General features: G+C 34.4%; 1 pseudogene; it reads right to left on the bottom strand.

Moving 5' to 3' along the window:
* Positions 1-247: 247 nt before the first annotated feature.
* On the bottom strand, positions 248-26,894 carry LOC143084254 (dopamine beta-hydroxylase-like; annotated as a pseudogene).
* Positions 26,895-27,236: the final 342 nt, after the last annotated feature.

The following is a 27,236-nucleotide window of genomic DNA, read 5'->3' as shown; positions in this document are numbered from 1 at the left end:
ACTAGCCGATTGTCCTACTGCCATACACCATCCGCTTTAGAGAGCAGAAGGTAAAGTGTCGTCTTAACTGATTGACTGAATTTCATGCAGATATTTCAGTACTTTACAACAAATATGTACAGTAAAATTGTTTCAATTTCTTACTGCATATAGAACTCTTTCGTAAAACTAATTCTGCAAGTTTTGGGTTATTACATTATCTTCTGATTTTTCAAAGGTTCATACGCAACCTTAAACATTTGTCCCATATTTTATTTTACATTAAACCTGATATATACACAATTTTAAGACATGCATATAATATTTCAACCAGATCACGTTAGGACTGTTCCTATGTCAGAAAAAATTGTATCTGGAACTAGTCCGTTGTAAAACTCCTCACATTTTGTTAAAACATCGTACAAGGCCATCAGTTGTGTGTTAGCTTTAACTAGTCTTGTCTCTTTCCATAGATCGTAGATTTCACCTTGCAAACATGGATCTTGTCTAACTTTCCCGATCATGCGTAAACGCAGAGGAGAACACGATTTGTCTTGTCCGCAGTTTCGGATTACAGTATCTACTAACGTGCGGTTTGTGGTGGCTTAATTGGAAATAAAGCTCCGAAACTGACATCCAAAGACAGGAGCATCGATCATGATCTCGCAAAGAGGAACAGATCTATAATTCTGACAGTGATGTGAAGGCCAGCTTTGTTTGGGGTAGTACAAGAGTAAACCTTTACACATTTCTCCTCGCCATGACACATCCCACTCTACAGTATCATTTTCTAAGGTAGAATTGTATTCACATGTCATCTTCAGCATGTCTCCTGGTAATAACTGTATTGGTTGTTTATACCTGGAAAAGAGTCAAAGATAAAAATTAGAAATAACACTTAAAACATTTTGCGCTTTTGGAGCTTTTTTATTTATTAATCGTCATCAGGAAAGCGCAAACCCAAACATTTGAAAACCTAAGATGTTTCTGTAAGAAGCTATAATAAAAAAAAAAAACAGACTTAAAATTTTTCGTGTGGGAGTCTAAATTATAGTTTCTCAGTTATAATTGTTTTCAGTGTCAGATTCATATTTCATACAAATATATCATTCTTACAAGGATTATTATACGAAAATACCATGCCCAGTTAAGAGGTAAACACATTTCCAGAGCCGTTAGGCGAGGTATTTTTTTTTACCTAGAATCCGATATGTTTGGCAAATATCCCTTGTAAGCATGATATACTATTTTAATTCCACAGAATAATCCTTACAAGTATCCATGTCAACGAAAAGTCTAGAAGTCATCGGAAGTCAGTTAATGTCTACACATGGTATTTCCTATCTGTCGTGGTATTTGCTGAAAATTTTGTGAAATACAATTTCGTTTACCCAATAAAAGTACAGCATTATTACATAATGTGGAATTATTCCATAAATTTTCAGGGAATCAATCAAATCCAATATGAATTTTTATGAAAATTAAGATACGACATCACTATTCTAGAGAGTCTTATTCTTGATATTTTTAAATGCAATTAGAAGCAAGAATTCAAACCTATCATATTTTTTTTCTAAATTTTGATCTCTATAAACCTATGTCTTGGAAATTTTACTGTTGAAAATACTGCAATTTTGATTTTCTCATTGCAAACACACTGAAACAGAGTTAAATATCAATCATATGGTATATTGTCAACCAATATCAAGATATATATGTAATATACGATCGACATACTACAGAAACAGTTGTAAAAAAGATTTCATAGAAAAAAATGCTTACCAAAAATAATGTGGATGAACAACTTTATAATTAGTATCATTTATGACAACTTGCTGCAGTTTACCACCTCTATGGATCTCTATTTTTTGTTTCCGACCTAAAACAGAATGAATAAAATAATTATACGTTAATATTTCACAGTGAAAGATCACGATATAATCATAAAGTGTATAACTTCTATTTTAGTAATGGACTTCTGCCTTATTTATATAAAAAAAAATGAACGAAAAAAAAATATGTAACACATAAACAAACGACAACCACTGAATTACAGGCTATTTTAAAGATTTGTAGTACAAACTTACCTAGCCTGTGCATATGATTCATACCAATTACAATGTAGATTGGAGATGCCACCTGCAATACAGTACAATCTCCTGGACATGCGCTCACAACTTCAAAAGATTCTCTTCCGGGTGGGACTGAAAAATGTGTTACTTCTAAAGGTTAAACTCCTGCATCAAACCTCCTGAGTTTTGGTGTGTAATATAAAGTCATCCCGGAACTGTCGGTGTATCCTTGACGTCGGGTAGGATTGTAGTACTGAAACTAAAGAAATGTTAACATGGCATGAAAATATCTGTTAAAATTTGGATTGAGTATATAAAAGCTTTGCAGAAGTTCTTTTGTAGTTTGATTGGTGAGATAAAATTAATTATACAAAATTGTTCCCTTATATCATGAAAAAATTCACTAGCAAGTGCATTGATTGTTGTGCTATTATATTTTGTCGTTACAGCTGACATGTTCTATTTATCTCTCCCACTTTTGATAGTACAATTAGGAACCCTTTTAACAACTCTTTTAGTGGTCTGTATAGGACGTGCGTTGCAAGGCTTAATTTCTGACAAGATCCAAATACCCGTCTCATTTTCCTCAAATTTCCACGACCTTCATCCGGGTGATCTTTATTACAGGGCATACATATTGTATTTATTGTTAATCTGTTCTCATCCTGAAAGTGTATGAAATGTTTGCCACTGGACATTAAGCAAATATTTTATAACTGATACATACAGCTACCATGACTTGTCTAAATCCTTTAATACCAATCCTCACTCATGTCCTGATACCCTCAGCAACTGATAGTCCATAAATAATATTGTAATCGACAGTGTTGTGGAACAATAAAACAACACTTCATAAATTCCATGTCATGTTCGGAAGCGTTTTTCTAGATATTACTTCATTAGGAACGCCCAGAGCACAACGTATGAAAGTCAAGGTCGTACAAAAACCGAAACAGTTTAAGAGGGTTTTTTTTTATCATAAAGAACCTCAAAACTATAGTCATCTAAGGTCAACCATACCTAAGTGAGTTGAAACTTTAGTTTATAGATAGTTTATAAATACATTAACGAACAGTTCATGAACAATTTCTTATAATTCATGTCAGTATTGAAATATTCAGTCACCACTGAGCTGATGATACCAGCATTATCGACCCAGTGCTGTAAACGAAATGAAAACAACTGTTACACTTTATGTTTGAAGCGGCTTCTGGATTTACCTTCACTATGAACGCCTTAGAGCCGAACATTAATTGAAAGCCAATGATGCAAGAATCGAAACAGTTGAAGAGCTATATGACCAAAAATAACATAAACATAATAACCAAATTAATCTGAGGAATCAGGCCTGTGGAAAGTGAAACCTTGGTCTCCAGGTAATTCATGCATTCATAAAAGGACAATTAATGAGCAAAAATGTTGAAAATCATGACAATACCGAAGCACTGACTACTTAGATGGTGATACCCTCGGTGACTGATAGTCAACCAACAGCATAATTAACCCAGTGTTGTTAAAAATTGAAAACAATATTTCATAAATTCAGTGCGTCAAAAGAGTCCACTGGTACAGTGACCCAAATTGCTTGAATCCACGTCCTTTTATACTCAAACGGATAAGAACATTGTCGTTGCGTTGAATACCTGTTAGTGGCTTTTTTGCTTTTTTCTGCTCTATGATTGGGTTGTTGTCTCTTGGAAGTATTCCCCGTTTCACTTCTTTATTCCGATGCAGGACGTTTGCACGTTTTATGGATATTTGCGCTTTTTAAAACAGGACATTTGCGGTTTTATTTATGTGTAGGACAATTGCGCTTTTACAATATTCCCTTTTCTTTTATGTGTTTTAGACTGTATTCATGTGTCTCAAATGGGTGAAAAAGCGCAAATATTCGGTCAATTTGATACAGATGTGTTAAAATTGAAAGAGCAAATGTCCACAGCGTTTGAAGCGCAAATGTCCTATCGTGTTACATGATAAAAGGAAGAAAAAAGCTCAAACGTCTTGTGCACCGTTATGCTATCGGTATATACTATACCTGTTGCATTTATTCCATCACAAGCTGGCATTACGTTGTTACATTGCAGCGAACCATTTCTGCTTTGACACGTCTCGCTGTCCCACGGCTCGCATATTCCTACAATAACAAGTGGAAATAAAAATAATTGTCTTTGTGTGGTTCCTGAGTCTCTCGTTTCTTATTTTGATAGATTAAATCCTTATTTTCCAGTTTGAATTGTTTTACGCTAGTCGTTTTGGGGCCCTTGATAGCTTGCTGTCCGATGTGAATCAAGACATCGTGTTGAAGTCCGTACTTTGACTTTAAAATTTTAACGTTTTATACATTGTGACTTGGATTGAGTGTTGTCTCATTTGCATCTATACTTCTTATTTATAATGACTTTTTTTCTGATCCATAACTCTTTTTTAAAAGGAAACATAAAAAGCGACGTTTGAAACTATTATATATTTAACGGAACTATTTTTTTTTTAAATTGTAATATAAGTGGTTGGTTTGACTAGCCATAAACATGGTTCGACCAATATTTTTCCCTTTAAATGTCCTGTACCAAGTCAGGAATATTGAAGTTGTTATTAAATAGTCCGTTTCGACGTATTTTGGCGTTTGTTTTTGTTCCACTCTAGTGTTTCTGCTCTTTCGTTGTTTTCCGCTTGAAGTTGATGTTTTTTTCCTCGGTTTTTGATTGTGGCCTGGATTTATTTTCTCTCGATCGATTTGCGACTTTTGAACAGCAGTTTACTGTTGTTGCCTTTATTACCAAATTACTTAAGCAAGAACTCGGGTATAAGTTGTTTTACTGTATAACGAAAGTAATGTGTTAAATGATTCTTTAACTTGTACCTGGATGTGAGAGAACCAGACTCAAGCTAGCGACCAATCAAGCTAGCGACCAATTCAAGCGACCACTAAAGAACACAATGAGAATCAACTTGTCAAAGAATCATAATGTGGTATATGAGAAAACCACAAAACGACATAATGAAACAACGTTCTGTTAAAAATAGAATATGGCTACCAATACGGTTAATATTGTTTTTTACCTTTAAATAACTAGAGATATCCATCATATCAAGTCAGAAGGGACACTACAACATCAATGTCGTCTGTAGCCTAATGTACTGACTAGTTTGCTTGCTAAATGTCTGCATCAATATAAATCAGTAAAGGGAGAACGTCCCAGAAAATCGTAAAAAGTCAAAATATCGTAATTCTATAGAAAAACAAAGGAGATAGGGTATCTTCAATCAGCAAATGCACAGCGAAAAATACACAAAAAGCAAAGGAACAATCTTTTTTAGCGAACTATTTTTATTCCCCTACATAAACACATACTTTATGTTATTACCGTTGTATATATGTATTTATAGAATGGAAAGTGCGCTCCTCTACGTATTTTACTCTATAGAGAAGGGCATATACTATATTTTGAGGTGAACCGTCTTCTTTACGTTTTCTCGGTTTTCCAAACTCTTAACCGAGATGTTAAACAAAAATCAGGGAATGCAAATAAACTATTAAAAACGGATCGTATATCCCCCAATCACATAATAGTTATATACGAGTAATTTACGGATTTTTTTGGAAAAAAAAGTTTGTTTCCATTTTTGGGAGAAAAAAAAATAGTTTCTGATCCTGAGAAAAAAAAGTTTCACCCTCAGCTGCCACTATATGTAATGCTAAAATTGAAAGAAAAACATTGTTTTCGACTTCTCGCCAAAAAAAATAGATTGTTTTTTCGACGAAGGCGAAAAAAAACTTTGTCCAGAAAAAAAAATCCATAGCCCCCCACCCCCCCCAAAAAAAAATCAAATGGTTGCTGCCTTACGGTCTTTACTGTTGTAGGTGTAGCATAGAATAACTATTTAATGTGAGTTGACTTAAACTCGTACCTGTGTAAAATGTATAAGCTTTCAAATAAACGAAATAAGAAATATCTTATGTTCGTTCGAAAGAATTAGTATATACTGGCTTCAATTGGCATCCTCAAATGGTCCGAGTACACAGTTATCGTCCTTTGATTTTTCGTTGTCCACGAATATAGTCCTTAGTGTGGACAGTGTGTTATTTGCCATTTTTTTTTATACCCCTTCCAAATGTATTTCTTCATGTTTTATGCCTTAAATAGCAAGTAAGGGGGATTAAAGCACACTGTAAAAAAAAATTGGGTCATGAATTTTAAAGTAAAAAAGTATTTATTTGGTCCGGTTAATTAGAAAAGGTTAAAAGATAGCACATCGGAAGCTTTCGAAAGATTTCAGGACCCTCTTAACATAAAATTGTCCATATTTAGAGTTAGAGCCATGGAATTTTTCTTTGATATTTGAGTGCTATTGAGAAAGTGTAGGTGGGATTCAATTCCCAGAAGGTTTTAACCCCCAAAAATCATTTCAGTGGGACCTGCTCTGATTTATTACCTTTCATTTGAGCCATGTCCGGTAGCGAACTATACCGTATGAAGCTTGCGAGGCCTGCCGAAAGAATGTACGTTAGACACGAAAAAAAAAACAACATCGCCACGTGTGGGAAAAAATTTTGCCGTAGGGAACTGTACAGAAAGACTGAAAAATGAGCCCATACCCATAACTGTATAGGTACCTCAGACTTTGGATGGACAGTGAAGTCTTCAGGTGCACTTTCCCATCCAGGGATTGATACGAGTTGAAGATATGGATAATAGCTTTCAATCTAACCACCTGCGGTAAAGAACTTTTCCGTAGGGGGATGGGAGTAAAGCGACTGCTGCCACCACCCATAATGGACCAAAATGAGAAATTGAGTATGTTGTTGTCAGCTTCCGGTGCACTTTCCCACCCACCGGGGGATTTATTGATAGCTTTTATCTATATCTTCAACTCGTATCACTTCCTGAGTGGGAAAGTGCACCTGAAGACTTCACTGTCCATCCAAAGTCTGATGTACCTTTACAGTAATGGGTATGGGCTCCTTTTTTCACTCTTTCTGTACAGTTCCCTACGGCAAAGTTTTTACCCACACCTAGTAGGATTGAAAGCTTGTCCCAGACCCTTTTACTCATGAAAATGCTCGGGTGGGAAAGTGCACCAGATATATTACATTTCTGGACCTATGGCTGGTATAGCTATGAAAATACGGAAAGTCAAACAGAAAAGAACCCATTAAACATGTGAAAATAACATTGATGTTTTTATAAACCATCTTTGAAGGCTAAATTAGTAGTCAGCTGTCTGAAAATGAATTTTATTGCACAACAACTTTTATATATAAAAAATCCAGGCCAAAATGCGAAACCAAACTCCTAACTGTGTATTGCTGTCTTCTGGTTCCCAGAAATTCCAGAATAAAAAACAGGTACTAAGCCAACTATACAACGGGGGAAATATGCCCTGTTTTTTATTAATTTTTTTCTGATTATTATTCTACACCGGTCTTTAGTGATTCTAAGTGAATACGCTTTCATTTGATACCAAAATGAACTAAATATTATACTTATTGACAAAGATTTATAAATATGCATAATAACTATTTTGTTTGATATAATGTACTACTTTGTTTTATAAATGTAATAGGACTAGATTGTTTCCCTTTACAGTTATCAATTATTTTCGACTGTTTTTTTTTTATTTGCTTATCATATTATATTTTCATTTTATTCATTCTAATTGATATTTAATAATTGAACAAGACTGACATTCCAGCTCCTTTATTTATTTGACGTTTGTTATAATTTTGTAATGTTATTTACTTTTGCTTACCATTTTTTTTAAACTTATTTAGATGAAATAATATTTCGATGTATCTGAAAAATACTCATTTGCAAACTTTAAGATAGCACACGTATCTTTTAAAGATAAAAAAAAATTGTTGATGTATCTTTTTGAGAAATATATAATAATTTTATTATAAATATATATGTTGAATGATTGAATAAAGTTATAATAAAAACAAATTGATACACAAAATCAACGAGATATATTTGAAACTTACTCTGATTACATTTGAGAAGATAAGAAAAAATATTCACACAACATTAGTTTTTGTCATTAAATCAGTATTTTTTCTTGACATTGCATTGTGTAATTGAAAAAAAAAATACCATATCAGTATTATACTCGTTTTATTATCAACGGGCATTGTTGGTATAGCGGTTGTGTTTGCTACTAGGAGTCTATAAACACCATGGGTCACCTAACTCATATCCGTTGTACCGTCCATCTTGGTCAGAATCCTTCCAGCATAAATCGGTTGTCCATTTCTATAAAAATAAAACACTGTTGTAGTATTTTTAATTGTATCATTTTTACATCAGAGGCCCCTGAGGGGCTTCGGGTGTATTGCCATCGCCTACTTTTCAAAGATCAAAGAGATGCATACATAATTAGTTTTGGAATGATAACCGACATTATAGACCCGCGGACCTATATAGTGCATAATAAAATTCCGTATCGCTTCTTTTAAATTCATGTTTTCAATGGATACTCAGTTTTTTTAATTTTTCTTAATGCAAAAATTATAATATGAAAATGTTTTGTCGTTAGAAATATTTGTATATTAATCAAACGATCTTCAATATCAATGACGTGTCGAAAAATTGTTGTTGCGTATGAATACCAAGAGTGCGCAATAGGGCAAGAGCGAGCGTGTAGAAAATCGAGAGGAAATCAATTCACACATTTATACACAGAAAGGTAATTATATTTCAATTATTTGATTTGGAGTAACCTTTTTAAATCGTTTGTAGCATATTTGTCTATAATATTAACGTAGCAAAACTAGGAAAATTTAATCTGTCATAATATTAAAATAAATTATCAGGTCACGTCCCCCGCAGCCATTTTGAAAATACCAGCAGATTGGGTAGGAGTAACAAGAACCTGCAAGGCCTTTAAAGATAAGGTTACTATTTGTGTATTTTTTATAACAACAATTTGTTTTTATAAAGATCTCAACAATTTTTGGAGTTAAATTTCTTTTCTTCGTAAATAACAAGTAGATTGATCACTTGGACACACACACGGAACTATTTTCTGTTTTTTAAGATACTGTTTCGGATTTTCGCTCCGGTTCCAGTAAATGATCTTGTTCCAGAAATGTTGAAGGGTTTTTGTGTTTTTGTTTTGAGTTCCAGTTGACAATCGAATAAAATGGCGTTTCCAGAAAGGTGAGTTTACAATTTGGGTATTTAGCAAATAATTGAATTATATCTTTGTATGTTGTTGTAACTTGATCTACTGTTTCTTGTGATTTTGAAGATGATAGGCAGATGTATCTCGTACTGCGATCAAATGACGTGAGATTGCATGTGCCAACCCAAATGTACAGCCAAATATCTCCAATAAGTTGTATTTCTGTTTCCAGATTTGTTTTAAGCCAGTCAATAGCCTCATGTACTTTCCTACCTCTCTTGCACCACCAAATGATGTTACTTTGGTCTTTGTGAACGAACTGTTGTTGAAGTCTGACGCCTTTACTATCTGCTAGAATAACAGGTCTAAGAGTCCTTTTTCCTGTAGGTCCCTCAATATTTTTATTACCAAACTTGGTTAATTTTATCAAAGACATAAACCCTACAATACAGATAATACAAAAAGAGAAGAAAAAGATTTTAAATGTTTCAAAAATGTACTAATATGTGCCTGACTGAGAAATGCACAGGATAATATGTAACCTATAGTCGGTGTAGCGCGGGAAAACCACACTGACCAACTGAGGTATTAAACAAAGACTGAAAAAAAAAGGAATTATACAGTGGTAATTAAATTAAATTTCTTTTAACAAGTTGTCAAAAATGAGTGGCTACACACCTGTACTATTAGACTACTACAACTTAATTCAAAAGAAAACACAGTTTCTCTTTATTCAATACAAAGTACAATGGCAGACAAAAGTAACAGCTGAGAGTGGATAAATTCTTATCCTTAGGCTTTCCCTTTAAGGATGTACTCTTCTGACGATTTTAACGTAATTTGGAAGTGGTCATAATATCTAATTGTTAAAAATGTTAATTGCAATTATGCTTTCAACTGCATGTTTATTGTGAAAAAAAGGTTGAACAGAGGAAGGGTTCCATTTTTTGTGTAAAGGTTGGAATCTAGGTTGATTTAGGTGAATAAACGCAGATTTCTTGGGGGGGGGGGGTGTAAAATGATATTAAAGATTTTTTGTATGTTATTATACTGTGTGTTATATGATTTTTGATCATGAAACAAGGTTTCAAAAAGATAAAACACCCAAATTGGGTTATTGTTATATATTTTTTTTTTAAATCCACATATTGCTATTTTGTTAGAAATGTGATTTTTGGGGCGGGGTGGGGATAGTAAACAACAGAGAACTTTTTTTAATGTGCACTAACCCCTAATGTTTTTTGGCTGAAAATGTTAAGTTTGTCTATGCTTAACTTCATATTAACTGTGGGAAAAAGTTTAACAGAGGAAGTGTGCCATTTTTAATGTAAATGTTTGAATTTAGGCCTGTTTGGTGGAAAATTCTGATTTTTGGGGTGAAAAATTATAAAAAAAAAATATTTTTGTATGTTTATAGACTGTGTGTTTTATGATTTTTTGTATTTGAGACAGATTATTAAAAAGATGAAACACCCAAAATAAGTATTTATTACACAGTTTTGGAAAAATCCATATTTTGCTGTTTTATTGGAAATGAGATTTTTAGGGTGGGGTGGGGATAGTAAATGACATAAAACTTTTTTTAATGCACACTAACCCCTAATGTTTCTTGGCTTAAAATGATTAGTTTATATATGCTTAACTGCAAATTAACTGTGGAAAAAAGTTTAACAGAGGAAGTGTGTCATTTATTGGGTAAATGTTGGAATTTAGGTCTGTTTTGGTGGAAAATCAAAGATTTAGGGGGGAGAAAAAGGTTATATTTTTTTTTTGTATGCTTTTATATTATGTGTTTTATGATTTCTTGTCTATGATACAAGGTATTAAAAAGATGAAACATCCAAAATGAGTTTTTATTATATATATTTTGAAAAAATCCATATATTGCTGTTTTTGTTGGAAATTAGCATTTTTCTCATACTTTGTAAATTGTCCTTTTTCAGATGGCCGTAGTTTCTTAAAAAGCGCATTAGCCTATGATTTTTTTTTTATGAATTCACTTCAGAAAACACTTATCTTCCAAAATATAATGACCATTTAAAAAGTTTAACAGAGGAAAAATTTGGCTCCTCAGAAGTGTACATCCTTAAGTGTCAAGTTAAAATGCCGGTATTACTATATCCGGGAATGACACCACCACTGGATTTTTTAATTTTTATTTTTTTAATACCACTCAATAAATTTAATAAATTTACCAGTAGAAATGTAAATCCTGTCTTAACCGATTTGATTAAGTGAGGGAAAAAAATGAGAAAAAAAAAAGAAACAAAGACAAAATGTCTTTCCCTCTTTTGCCTTATCAATCAAAGATGGCTACTTGCCGTGAAAATGTGAACTAACTATCTGGATTTGTCAGAGTTCTCGAGTTTAACAGGGATTTAAAATTGTGTATAATACAAAGGGACTAGATGTGAACGTGTAGGGATGATTGTGCTATACAAAGGTTTTGAAAACCAAGTGATAATGCAGAAATGTTGAAAATTTTCAGCTGAGCTCAAACAGTGCGTCCGTCTTCTTGGCCTCACTTTCACAAATTGAATCTTCGACTTTTTCTTCTTCCAATAGAGTTGGGCTCGTAAAATCAAGAGTCTTACTTTACACTGAAATGTCAGAATTTGGGTTAATCACATTTACTGAATTACTATAGATATATTGGGAGAAACCTTACAGTTTTGGAGATATAAATATAGATTAACTGTCCTGTTTTTTAAGTCTTCCTTAGCTTGTAGTATTGTATTATTTTGACCATACATGACATGTATCGCCAAAATTATATGATAATTTGATGACATACTTGTGCTTATCATACTCTACAGCATTATTTAATTTAAATGTGTAACCATATCCATGTCAAATTTTAGTAACTTATATTAGACATTTGTTCACACATACATGCATATGAGAACTTGAATTGAGCAAATATGATTAGTTATATCTATGAGAAATACAATCAGTTAACTTTATCTATGAGCACCCATGAGATCTTAAATTGAGCAAATATGATCAGTTATATGTTGAGTAAAATTTGAGCTAGATCTACTCAATTGAGTTAGATATATATCAATATTGAGACTAATCTAAATGGTTATTTGAGCACACATGAGCCTATTTATACTATTGAGAGCAATATTGGGATACTGCATGAGCAAACTAAGCAAATCTTTATTGAGACAAACCTATGAGCGCTATATTTTTAAATTTGTTCTTGACAATTTTTTGTTTATTTTTAAAAAAACACAGAGTTGGTGTATGTGGGTTCGATTCCCCCCCCCCCCCCCCTAGGCATTCATTTATATTGGCTGGTGCAAAGCGGGCAGTTTAGCTTAGTGGCCCCACACTGACTCTGTTGTTCATATGTTACTTAAAAAAATTAGGCGGCATCGTTCAGGTCTTGCCATCTTTATTTTTCTATTCGAAAATTAGACACAACAAAACCATTGAATAATTGTGAAAATTATACCACAGATAACTATGGTAAAACTTTAATTGTTTTTGGCATAATTAAACTTGGCTGCCATCCAAGATCTAAAAAGTTTTATATTGATGAATTATATATACATTTTGTATATCAGATTTGGATTCTTTTGGTTACAAAACATTTTGGATGGTACATGTAGGTAGCGGCCAAATCTTTATTCCTAAAGGCTTAAAGCTTTCAGGTCTGAAAATTGCCCAAAATCATCACATTTTGACAAATTTGGAACATAAAATATACTTTTATGAAAAGAACTGATTTATTGAGTGTTAAGACTTTTGAAATAGACCCAAATTACAAACCAAATTGAGAACTTTTTGGAGTTTTATAGTTTAGGCCATTTTGGGCAATAAGTGAAACTTGTCCTTTGAATCAGTGGTTTCACAATAACCATTATATGCTAAGTATCTGTTAGAAGATAGCTCTTTCACAGTACATTGTTAAACTTAAAGATAAATATATACCGACAATGACCAATATTAATGATGGAATGAGATTATACATGTATATATACTGTTTTATATTGTTACATGTACATACATAAATGAAAATTAAAACCAAACTGTTGTCATTATTCATAAAAAAGAAAAGGGAGGTATGATTGGTATAAATCAGACACCAGCTCTAGACAAAATGATGAAAAAGAAATAAAGCTTATAACCATACAATATTTTTACAATCAGAAAAAAACTATACATAAATCAGTTAGAAATAGCCATGAAATGTCAAATGTTAAACAATATATACAAGAAAACTAATGGCCACATCAATGTACAATCAGGAAATCAAGATATACACCAAAAAATTACAAGGCCTGTTTTACAGGTTTCTTACAAAGGACCGACACATTCATATGGTAGTTGTGTTCTATATGTATAGTGCAAAATGTTCTCATTGCTAAACCAGTGGTATCCAAAGTATTAAATCCAGAACAAAGTAAAAAAACCTAACAGTTGAAAAACTATCCAAATGTTGTGATATTCAATTAACAAAAATACCATCATTAGCAAATGGCTATCTACATATAATACATTGTAATATTTACAATGAACCATTTAATAATTAGAAAACAGAACCTACAATGTACATGTATAGCTGCTGATTTAAAAAAGAAATATAATGGATAAATGATTGACTGTGTTACAATAAAACCAAGATACAAATGTAACTCAGTGAAGCTATTTATGAACATTTAAAGAGTTTGTGTTGACTGCAACAAAAATCTAGAATAAGGGATAGTAATCTTGCTGTGTTAACATCCATTTAATTAGCAATTGATCCAAAAGCTAAATGTTTCAGAAAAAAGACCTGGATACTACATGTACAAACATTGTTAATAAATGCCATTTGTAGAGAAGGATCTGCTTACCCATCCTGAGATCACCTGTTTTGGTGGGGTTCGTGTTGCTCAGTCTTTAGTTTTCTATGTTGTTTCTAGTGTACTTTTATTTGTATGCATGTCTTTTTCAGTTTTAGTCATGGAATTGTAAGTTTATTTTCCATTTATGAGTTTGCTGTTCATCTGGTATCTTTAGCCCCAGGGTTTCCCCTGGGTCAATTATTTTTTTCGCCACCTCTTTCGCCAAAACAATATATTTTTCCCCACTTTATTTTTTAATTAGCCACATAATTACAAATTATTTGTTTTGATATGATTGTCTTGAACCTCTTTTTCATAGTTCAGTGAGTGACTATATAGCTACTCGAAGAATTGTTTGCTATGTTGATTCTCTATTATAAGTTATATGTTAGCGATTTTTGTATGTGTGCAACTATATGGTCATAATGCCAATCTAACAGTTCTCATTTGACCAAGTAATCATTGATAATTCACAAAGTTAAGTTTCCTAGTTCAAGTCAGTATCTCAGATATGATAGCAAATTATATTTAATATTTGTACTATATTGTATGGTGAACATATCTGTCTGGTAGGTATAATATAAACACCTGTCATTTATCAATAATTCAACACAACTTGAGGTCCTCTGATGTTCAGTACTTCAGTACTTTGATTACTTTTTAAGTTTGGAAACGCGATTTTATTGTTTTATCGATAAGGGTTTGGATGGAGGTCCCCGATTTTTACACTGTTAAATTTTTGCCATTTTTCTTTATTCTTTTATTCTTTGGTCCATTTTTCTCTATTCTTTTATTCTTTGGCCCATTTTTCTCTATTCTTTTATTCTTTGGCCCATTTTTCTCTATTCTTTTATTCTTTGGCCCATTTTTCTCTATTCTTTTATTCTTTGGCCCATTTTTCTCTATTCTTTTATTCTTTGGTCCATTTTTCTCTATTCTTTTATTATTTGGTCCATTTTTCTTTATTCTTTTATTCTTTGGTCCATTTTTCTCTATTCTTTTATTCTTTGGTCCATTTTTCTCTATTCTTTATATTTTTTACTAAAAAAAAATTCTGTAAATCCTGATCCACATCCTTAGCAATATACGGAAATACTAATCTCGAAAATAAATAGGTGGTGTTGACGTAATATGTGAACCCCTTAAATTGATGATTTTTGTTTAGTGCAAACATATACAAGTTGATTGACTTATAAATGGTAAAAACACCAAATAAATACTTTTTTTTATTATGGATATATTAACATCAATTATTTTATCCGCATACATCAATCATCAATCCGTTTCTCCGTTCATATGTTCTGAGATTGTACAATGTGTGATGTTTACAATGGGTGTTGCTAAACGGCGGAAACGGAAAACGGAACGGAAACGGAAAGACATATTTATATGGATGGAATTAAAGGGGTAAAATGGAAAGAACTACGAGAATCTATAACGACTGTAGTAACGAAATCACACAACAGTTATGTTGCCGGACAATATGGAGCTATAGATATCAAAGAAAAAAGCAAACAGTTTTGGAAATACATAGGACCTTAAAAAAAACAAAAAAAAAAACTTGGCAAGAGGCAAAGGAGATCCGGGAGGAAGGAGATCCGTGGGGGAGGCCCGGGCCCCCCTATCGTTGGAAAAATTTGTTTGATTATATAGGGAATCATTGAAGTGTGACTGGAGGTCAGTCATCGGGGCCCCCTTACAAAAAGTTCTGGATCCTCCACTGAGAGGCTATAAAGAGCATGTACCATTCATATCGGTCTATATATGTGCATCTTAAACAATGGAAACTCTCCAAAATTATAGACTTGAATAGTGCATAAGAAAAATCTCTCTAACTTGTTTAATTTTTACCCAAAATACAAGGGAGGATTACAAAAAAAGATCGTCATGGGCAATTGTTACTTTGAAAAGTCTACTTACCACAATTTTGCCTTATATGTAGATTTTCTCTTGCTGATCATTTTTATTTTAAAAGTTTTTAGCTTTAGCTTATAGTTTTCAAGTCAATTAGAAAAATCACAAAAGATTGGGAAAATCATTAAGAGCGAAAACTCTAATAACGAGTCGACTAACGATTTCGCCGGACAATTTAACCTCCTTGTAGATCTTATCTTGCTGATAATTTTCGCTATTAAAAGTTTCTATCTATTTATTATATATTTCAATATATTAGGAAAACATCGTTATTGGTAAAATTCGTCATAAAAATGCGATAAGTTAACATTATGATTAGGTAGAGCTCAACATTCTAAACATGGTTTTCACATCAAGTACTGTACTAGTATTCGGTATTCATATCGGTTTTCAATGGACAGGACTTGCATTTTATACCTATGTTTAAATTTAAGCCATATCGGTTATTTTGGCTGGCAAACAGGGTTATGCAGCCAAATTTTAAACTCGATACACCAATGATAATTGTTTCCAAGTTTAAGCCAAACTGTCAGACGTCTTCATAAAAGACATGTGTTCGGTAACATTTAGCCCAGTAGTTTCAAAGAAAAAATTTTAAAAAGTTAACAAAGACGAAAACGGACGACGGACGCCAAGTGACGAGAAAAGCTCACTTGGCATGGTCAGGTCAGATAAAAAAAAAAAGACCCTCAAAGTATACCACCACTGAAACCGAAGCAGGTCTACCAGCAGCAAACATTGCATGAACAAATCACTATAAATGTTACAGCTAAGAAGACATCAATTAAATATGTACCACTAAATAAACCGTTATATCCAAAAGGGTAAGACATTCAGTTTTAGATGCATGATTTAATTTGTTTCAGTTGTTACTAAATCCTGCCACGTCCACTCTGTAGTATTTGTATTTGTATCCATCTGATGAGTTAAGCCGTTTTCAACTGATTTTTATAGTTTGCTAACATGTTTACCCCCGCCACATTCTGTATGTATGTGCCTTTCCCAAGGCAGGAGCCTGTAATTCAGTCGCTTTCGTTTGATTATGTGTAACTTATTTGTTTTTCGTTCATTTGTTGCCATTTGTCTGATAACATAAAAGACATGTGTTCGGTAACATTTAGCCCAGTAGTTTCAGAGAAAAAAAAATTAAAAAGTTAACAAAGACGAAAACAGACGATGGACACCAAGTGACGATAAAAGCTCACTTGGCATGGTCAGGTCAGATAAAAAAAAAAAGGACCCTCAAAGTATACCACCACTGAAACCGAAGCAGGTCTACCAGCAGCAAAGCATATTACAACAATATTTTATTACAAAAGTCGTGCAAGCGATAAACGAAATTTTCCTGACGCTATGCTGGTGATTAAATAAACGGTCCTGGTTCTGTGGTCCAATGTCCTAGTTCTGTGCCTTTATATTTAAGTCAAAAGTGGCAAATATTCAAGATCATTGATTCTCAACTGTAATTGACTATAACTACAAAATGTACAAATGTAGCTGTTATCTGTTTTCTTAAAATTGACATTATCGTGACTCTGTTTACTGTTATTACGAAAAAAATAACCCATATTTTTTGGAATTTACTGTTTTCTGTTTTTTCATTTAAAATGATTTAAAAAACTGTTATTGGTTATCAATATTTTAAGGAACTGAAATTTAGAAAAAAAAACATATACAAGACTTACAAAGCCAAGAGTCTCCTGACTTGGGCCGGGCGCTAAAATGCTTCGGGATTTTGCATGTTTTATACGAATCAGACACAACCAAAGTTGATCAAGGCAAACAATCAGATCCAGGTGAGCCTGAAAACCTCTTCGATGAGTTTAGATAATAAATTCAGTGTAATCTAAGCATCCTGAATATTATTTCTCTGACAAATTTGTACGATACTGTAGATAATTTTCTTTTTATTCAACCAAATGAAACTCAGCCTTGATTCTTCGCGTTTGAATTATGTGTCTTCAGCAGTTAAAATCAGATTTCTTTGTAAACAATTTAGTGCTGACTAAAAGGATGACTATAGTATTGCGTTCTTTACTTTTTTTATGGGGGGGGGGGGGGGGGGGGGTAGGAAGAGGGAGGTCAAAGTGGCTTGGAGTAGTTTTGAAATTCTAAAATTGATGTATTTTTAAGATTTTGTCAACATAAAATTTTTGTCTAAACAGATGACAGTTATTTTTGAAAGTTCAATAGAACACTTAACAAATATTTCACTATTCTATGGAAGGCCAGACTAGAATTTGTCAGAGAATGAAGATAAGATAACCTAGATAACACTTACAGAAATAAAATTGTTTAAGTTTTGCATTTTATAATTCAAAATTAAAGTCTGTTGTAAAAGTTTTTTATAAAGAATTAAGGGGAAATGATGAATGATAAAGAATTAAGGGGGAATGATGAATGAAGTGTGTAATGGCCTGACCACTAAGTATAACCACGATTGGGCTCAAGCAATAAGAATATCAGGTGCTGACAATTTATTCTTAAACCAATCTATAAATGGTAAAAAGCTGAAAAACAAATAAAATACAATTTTACAATGAGTTGAATTAATGTTTCTAGTGTATGAAATGTCCAAAATAATTGATTGCACAGTCCGTTGAATCCGAGAAAATGTTGTACTTTCAAGAACGGTTACATTTCCAGTATTTCACGGAGAAAAGGTTCAATCATACGAAAGGCAATTTGAAGGCTTTAAATACAATGTTATATAATTAACTCACTCTGTGGTTAGCCACGAATTGTGTCCAAGATGATGTTCCTCGTGATCGTAATGACCTTGCAATTTTCCTCTAACGGATACGTATGAGAGAGGGAAAGGTAGCGACGGTACGATGTTTTAACATTAAAAATGAATAATCCTCCTAGACTGGAACACATAAATAGATTAAGAATATAATCAAACGAACTATATAAATTACGGAACGGTGTAACAGAATACTCCCCGTCTGAAGTCTATCTGATATCACTATTCCATAAATTTTTCGAATATGAATACAAGATTTACACAAATGAATTAATCCCAATATAAATTGAATATAAACAGATGAAATAACCACAATTGGTCGTGTGAGAAATATCACGTCTCAACTTACGACATTTCACTATAAAGTTTCCAGAAAAGATTAATTCCACGGAAAACTGGGTTCGGCACAGTTTCTTTTCCTATGAGAAAGGATCTCTCCAATGAGATCGCTGTGATTTGTAGAATGTTCCATAGCTGTTGTTGAGATAGTAGGAACTGTTTTCTCCAACGTTGTGAGACGGCGACGACGGTTAAAGGTGGTCCCAATGGGTATGACGAGAGGTAATATTTGATCCTCTTCCGGTTTGGCGAAAAGTTCCATCTTTTTTAGTATCAGACGAAATTAAGTGTTTCGTCTTAATGTTCAATCCTGCTGATCTTGCTGTTTTATCTGTGAAGTGGGGTCCACTATGTTTGATTTTGTTGTAGTAATGTCCAAGAAAAGGTGTTACTTTGTGATGATGTCCAGATAAGACTACTGGTTCCTTTTCACTAAAATTCAAGTCAGATTTGGCAATACTGCTTCCTCCTCGGAGTAGAGGTTGCTTGCTCAAAGGCAGATTGATATTGGCAATAGGTCCTTCTATCGGAATAGGTTTGTGACTGCTACTGATTTCCTCACCATGAACTTCAGGTCCTGTTGATTTCGGAATGAAATTTTCTTTATCTATAGATTTTTCTATAGAAGTCAAAGATTTTGCTTTAAGAGACGCGAGTGATGTTCCTTTAGAGGAATTTGTGCGTTTACCAGGCTTGGTACTGGGTCCTGTACATTCAAGGGATTGTATTGAATGCGATTTTGTGACCTTGGCATTCGAATGAAAGTTTTTGTCGTTAGACTGAACAACAATTGGATTATTGTCCTTGACGGCTATTTCTGGTCTTGAGGCAAGACGTTGTTTTGATTCCGTGATTGAAACGTAAGTTATCTTTGTGTTGACTTCAATAGGAACAGTTTGCTTGTCAATGTATGTATTTCCAATTATGACCCAACCAAGTCTCAACTTTTGGGCAAATGGAGTTCGGGATGGTCCTAGGCGTTGTTCAAGGACGTGGTGTGCCTCTATAAGGTCCCTTCCAATAAGAAGAAGAATTTGACAACGTTCCTCTATTGGTGGAATGCTTCTTCTGAGTTCCTTCAGATGAGGATGATGCATTGCGACTTCAGGAGTAGGAATTTCGTCTCGATTATTGGGAATATTATTACATTCAATTAATGTAGGCAGATCAAATTGTACGTCACTATGTACAGATTTTATAACGAAATCTTTTCCTCTTTTCCCGGAAGTAGCTACTCTGCCGGAGCATGTTGTAAGAGAGTAGTTTTCAGGTTTTTCCCAAACGTTGAACAGACTGAAGAATTCAGGCGAGGCAAGAGACCGGTTTCTTTGGTCGTCAATAATGGCGTACATCCTGATAATTTTGTCTCTCTTGTCCTTGTGGTACACGTCCACAAGTAATATTTTGGCATAAGATTTCTCGCTCTTATGACCTTTGTAGATCTCTGTGAAGATAGAACTCACAGAGGTAAACTTTGTTTCAGTTGTCTCTGTCTGCTCCCCGCCGTAGGCTTGTCTGGGTGAGCGAAACTGAGAACTTTCAGATTGTTGTGGTCTAGTGATGTGACGTGCGGTGGTATGTCGTTCACTTCCACACTCACTACAACTGATACTTGCATTGCAGTCCCGACTACGGTGTGTGGTTGACTCACAACACTTGTAGCACACATTGTTTTGTCTTAACAGTTCCTTGCGTTCCTCGATTGATTTGGATCTGAATGCTCGGCATTCATTCAAGGTATGCTTTGTCTTGTGTAGGATACACAGATCTTGTTGTTGACTGCTGTATTCAGTTTGCTGTTCAACAGCCGTCTTATGGACGTTGACTTTAGAGTACGTCTGGGATGTGAACCTTTGCGTAGCGTCTTTTGTATTTGGTGTTACCTTTGAACCAAAGATGAACCCAGGATCGTTCTTAATTTTGCTAATTTCCCTGATGTAGGCAGAGAATTCTGTAAAAGGTGGAAAAGCAACTTCATATTTAGTCTTGTGTCTTGAAGCCCTTGTTATCCACTTTTCTTGGAGTCCGTATGGCAGTTTTTCCACAATAGGATTCACCCCCTTCGAAGAGTCGAAGTAAGCTAGCAAACATCGCAGCTTGGGATTTTCTTTGTGATACTCTATTTCTGAGATAATGTCTGACAAATCGTACAGGAGTGAGTTGTCTTTATTTGTTAGTGTTGGAAAGTTGGCAAGTTTGTTGACGAGAGACGTCTGCAACATTATGGGAGCACCATATCGATCGTCCAGTCTCTCCCATAGTCTGTGTAGGCCTCTTGTTGGGTTGTTGGCATTTGATGCCCTTATACTCATGGCATGTTTACCAGACTCTGGTCCAAGCCATTTAATAAGTAGGTCTATCTGTTCCGAGTCTGAAACTTGTAGTTCGTCTATGACGTTTTCAAAGCTGGCTTTCCATGTGTGAAATGATTCTGCCTGGTCGTTAAAGCTTGTTAGCCGGGAGAACAGCAAGTCCTTGCGAAGGAGAAATCTAGTTATCTCTAACGTAGGATTGTTTTGCTGCAGGTGTGCAGAAGGGGTCTCTTCTATAACGCCTTGTCTTAGGTGTGAGACGGGGATCTCTTCTACAATGCCTTGTTTTTGCTGTGAGACAGGGATCTTTGCTGAAACGCCCTGTTTTCTATTGCCAGTTACTGTTCCCAGATCTGGGAATACATTAACTTCTGGTAACTTAGCATGTGCAGGTAATACAGCAGGTATCTCTGACGGCAAGTTCAATGCAACCGATGATATGAACTCAGGTGCTTTATGACTAAGCTTAACAGGAGTTTGCTTTTTCTTTAGAGGGTCTGTCAATTCATGTTCCTTGGTTGCTACAGGATGTGTGTTTATAAAGTCATGCACCCGTTGGAGAGGGTCTTCTGTCTCATTAGGAAGATCGTCCAACGCTTGACTGTCTTCGTACTCCAGGATACGAGCCTCGGCCTCTGCGGCGGCAGCATCTTTCTGTGCTTCGAGAAGGTTCAAGTTGGCATTAAGTTCTGCTTTTTTTTTGGCTTATACGCGCAGCCTCTTGTTCCAATTGAGCTTTCAAGCGTATTAACTCCTGTTCAGATTGAGCTTTTCTTTGAGCAGCCTCCTGTTCAGTTCGAATTGCTTCTTGTTGCATTTCGGCTTTAACTTCAGTTTGTCTGAACAGAGCTTGTTCTTCTAATAGGGCTTCCTGTTTAAGAATCAGGGCATGTTTTTTCGGCAAATGCCATTTTAGACTTAGCAGCCTCAGCTTTAGCACGTTTCCTCCGTGCTAAGCTAGACATATCAGAAACATTGGAGCTTCCGCTGAGGGATGTGTTCTTCCCTCTGGATATCTTTCATTTTGTAGATTTAGTCTTTACATTCGACGGGTTGTCCACAGGCTGTCCAGTGTGTAGTTCTAGCTCAGCGTCTGTTGTTTTCTGACGCTCGGGGTCGTCTTGCAATTGGCGTTCGGCGTGATCAGAATCCATGTTTCCTAATCAACTAACGGATAGTAAGATTACAATAAACTGTTACCAACGTTGGTGGTTTGCTGTCTCGTACACACAAGTTTTGTTGTGAACTGTCAGTGTAACAGTATGAACGTTGCTACGTTGTCGTTCTTTGTCTGGATATGTATAGACAGGTTATCGTCAATTTTCTGTACGTCAAGGGATGACGCGAGGATGACTCGTACATACAGGGCTCAACAGGTAGGTTGTTCTGTAGCTGTAGAACTAATGTGGAGTGGCGTTATCTGTGAAACACAACAGGCAAGTTGTAGACTTTTTACTGTAATGGCCTGACCACTAAGTATAACCACGATTGGGCTCATGCAATAAGAATATCAGGTGCTGACAATTTATTCTTAAACCAATCTATAAATGGTAAAAAGCTGAAAAACAAATAAAATACAATTTTACAATGTGTTGAATTAATGTTTCTAGTGTATGAAATGTCCAAAATAATTGATTGCACAGTCCGTTGAATCCGAGAAAATGTTGTACTTTCAAGAACGGTTACATTTCCAGTATTTCACGGAGAAAAGGTTCAATCATACGAAAGGCAATTTGAAGGCTTTAAATACAATGTTATATAATTAACTCACTCTGTGGTTAGCCACGAATTGTGTCCAAGATGATGTTCCTCATGATCGTAATGACCTTGCAATTTTCCTCTAACGGATACGTATGAGAGAGGGAAAGGTAGCGACGGTACGATGTTTTAACGTTAAAGATGAATAATCCTCCTAGACTGGAACACATAAATAGATTAAGAATATAATCAAACGAACTATATAAATTACGGAACGGTGTAACAGAATAATCTGTCCTACTTTTCTATTTAAGAATTGAATGCTTCTTTTTGTAACTTCATTGAGGTGTAAAAGCGTTCACCGAAATACATTTTGTATGAACCGCGGAAGCGCTTCATTCTAAAAATGTGCGCACTTTCAACGCTTTTAACAACCCTATGAAGTTACAAAAAGAAGCATTCAATACTAATAATTACATTTTTTAACTATGATCATGAAAACTTTGAATTTTATAATTGTTTTATTTAATTCACCTGATGTGCACTTTATTGTAGCACCACGTGTTATCATGAATGAAATTTTGTATTGAGTAATGCAATTGCTTATGGAATAACACGTGATGTGCAGTTAGCCAATCAGAATAAAGTATTATAATGAAACATACATCTAACGTTATTATATATAAATACTAAAACACACCCGTGATATCGTGGGTCCGTGACTGAATTAAAGAATATAACTATGCGTAAGCCTTATTTAAGTATTGGTATTGTCATCTGATAAAGTCATGCCGATTATAAGATACACAGTTTTCGCTGCTTTTAAAATCTTTCAGTTTGAACCCGTCGACCTGGAACTTATCAATTATTGGTAATATTAATTATTTAGAAAACAAAAGGCCCTGGAATGGAGTATGTTTTAATCAATAGGGTTGTCCTATATTAGTTATAAATAAAGTTGAATTATTTTATTCGCTGTTTTACGGCATGCCCGCTAACAAATTGAAAACTGTACCTATTTTTAGAATTCGTATTGTTATCTTAGAAAGTCTTACTGATTGAAATACTACAACAGGGAACAATTTGACAATGATTGAATTTAGTAGTGTCAACCCTGTGACTATGACCCGTATATATAGCAAAATCCTACATACACCGTTGGTGGTGCGCCTGTCAGATGCGGAACGTACAGATAAGGTAATAGGTAACAGATGAATATACTATTAGTATCGGTATCGGATTCGACCCGGAACTTGTTAATTATTGGCAATACAAGTAATAGCTTTTCTAAAAAGCTTGCCGTATTTTAGCTGATAATATTGAGATCTTTGGTTTGTGAGTATAGGTCATTTTTATTGGAGTACTGCACTCCAAGCAATATGAATACATAGCGCTTTTTTTTTACTCATTTGTGATTTTCGTTGTATTATTAATGGACTAGGGTTATAATAGAATGAGACTTAATAAAATTGAAAATGGATATGGGGAATGATATCATAATAAAATGCATACTGTGTCTATAATCAACTTGATAAAAAGCATAATTATAACCTATTTATACTTTTGATGATTACAACTTGACAAAATGGACTTCTACAGAATCTTGACAATTGTTCTTTGAAGTTCTATAGGTGAGAGCTTTATATAAGTATTAGCCTTTAGTGCTTCATATTTGGTTGCACGTGTAATCAAACTTTTGTTAGTTTGAATATTTATATTTTCATTTCTGATGGCAACTAGTATATAATACATGTATACAGTCAGAATTATTAGTGAGTTTTACTTGATAATGGCTTTGTCATGTTTGATATGGACTATATATAATTACTGTTTGGTGTCAACCAGGTTGTGCATTGAAGATCATACTACAACCTATAATGGTTTACTTTTATAAATTGTGACTTGAATAGACAGGTGTCTTTGGTATTTATATGAGATCAAGTTATATCTATCTACAAGATTGAGAACACAATTTTTGGTAATAAATTTAAAACATATTTGATTCTGTAATATGCTTTTTTTGATTTTATGTGTACTCTGATAATGTCAGTATCAGTTGATTAGTTGTGATAAAAGAAATTTGGTCAGTTTGCAATTGTCATATGCGGGTACACCGCGTGTGGCTCTTCTTTCCCCTTTCATTCATAAAATTGCACATGATATTTATCACAGAAACGCACCAGTATTTTGGTGAATGAAACACTTGTTATATTGTTTTAAAGTCAGAGGCGGAGTTAGAGGTTTTTTAGGGGGCCTTTGCCGCCCCTTTTATAGGAAAAATTTGGTTGTTTATATAGGGAATCACTGAAGCACGACTGGAGCGGGCCCCTTCTTAGGCAGTCAGTGGGCCCCTGCTTATGAACATTTCTGGATCCACCACTGAAAGTTTCAGTATAGTTAGATTAGCATTTTTGACAAATTATGTTGAAATTTGAACAGAAAAAAAATGAATGAAAAACCTACAATGACCTAATAAGTTTTAAAAAAATGCACTATTATTGAAAGCTTTCCTTGCTTATTCACAAGGACGTAACATAAAAAATTATCCTCCATGCTATTCCTATTTGAGTTTTTATTCAATCATATCATGCGGTCAATTTCTTTCTTCCACAAGATTGCCACTCCTCCATATCCTCGGGGCATACATACTGGTAACAGTGGTTCATTTATGTCGACTCCTTTGCATATGTAATTTATATTTTCATGGATTTCGCAAAGAAGATGAATCTGTGTTTGAAATAGCCAATGTTCCTGAATAAGTGTTATGTCGTTTGATTGTAGAAGTTTGTGTATTATTGGACCACAGGTTTTAATGTTTTTACAGTTGAACGAAATTAGATGCAATTGCGAACTCTCTGGTGTTTTGACGCTTGATTTGTTGGTTACATATGGCTTGGGTTGAGGCACTGGAATACTAAAAAAGGCTGTTGAGCTTGGGTTTGTATAGTATTCCTTAGGATTGGTTGTTTCTGTACATGTATGTTATGAACTGGTGGGTACAAGAAGTTATTTGCCCCAGGTTATATGCGTCTAACATCAAGGTGCCCATTCTTCTGAGCTTGCAGTGTTGCGCTTGGTATGAACACCGGTGTCGCATTATAGCACTGGCCTTGATGTGTTGGTGAATGTGGTTTTAAGAGCAGGGGTTGTCCTGTTAACTGCTTTGTTGCTTGTTTGGTACCTTTATTTGCTACATTCTCCTTTTGAGGCTTTTTGTTTTCACTCGGAATCTTTCCGTCTCCCTTCTCTTGCGTTGCCTTTAATCTTTCTTCAGATGTTTTCGGACAGTCATCAAAGAGCTTGATTTTGTTAATTTGTCGATCCATTTCATCTATCACAATGTTTGAAAGTTTGGTATGTAGCTTTGCTAGTTTTTCATCCAGTTATTCTTTCATTTTATTAAAACTATCTTTGTTGCCTTGCTTTGGTTCGTCGATATTTGCCAACGTTGGTATGGTTAGGTTGCTATTAGACTCTCTTCTTCTCTTGAGTAGCTTAACCGTCTGCTCTAGTTCGAAGTTTCTTGCCTCTAGCTGTTGGCATCTTGACTCTAATAGTACCCTTTTTTTTGTACTTCGTTGAGTGACTTTTCTTTGATTTTTAATTTTTCTTCTGCTTTTCTTACTTTCAGTTCTCTTGCTCTTAATTCACTCAGTTTAGGTAAGATTGTATCCTCAGAATTTTTCTGATTTTGTTTTAATTTCCTAGGTTTTGGTATTGGTTTTGGCTTTGTTGTTGTTGTTGCGATCATAGAAGTTGGTTTTTTACGTGATATTTCCGTTTGGCTTTTCATGCCGGTGTTGTTGCATATACTTGGACTAGCTGTGATTTTGTCATTTTCTTTAGTTATAGGTAGTAACTCATCTTGGATCATTATACAGGGAATGCATATGTATGCTGTGCTTATTTCTGTCATACACTTGAAGTGGCATTTGCTATGCATTGTTCGCATATATCCCACTCAGGATCCATCAGTATATTATCGCATACCTTACAATTTTGCTCCTCTGGAGATGTGTCGAGTGTTTCGTCTGTATTGTATCCTCTCATAGCTTCAGTTTCCTTTGTAAGCAGTAGCTGAGCATTTGTGAGGCTCTGTGTACTTCCTTCTAATGCCAGTATATTTGATTTTGCATCAACACAGAGTTTGCATTCATAATATTCATCACCATTAGATTTTTCTGCCATCTGGATCTCCAGCTCACTTAGTTTTTGA

This window comes from Mytilus galloprovincialis, chromosome 7, assembly GCF_965363235.1.
Source record: "Mytilus galloprovincialis chromosome 7, xbMytGall1.hap1.1, whole genome shotgun sequence".
In the NCBI taxonomy this organism is placed as follows: Eukaryota; Metazoa; Mollusca; class Bivalvia; order Mytilida; family Mytilidae; genus Mytilus; species Mytilus galloprovincialis.
This window is presented reverse-complemented; position numbering and strand designations above follow the sequence as displayed.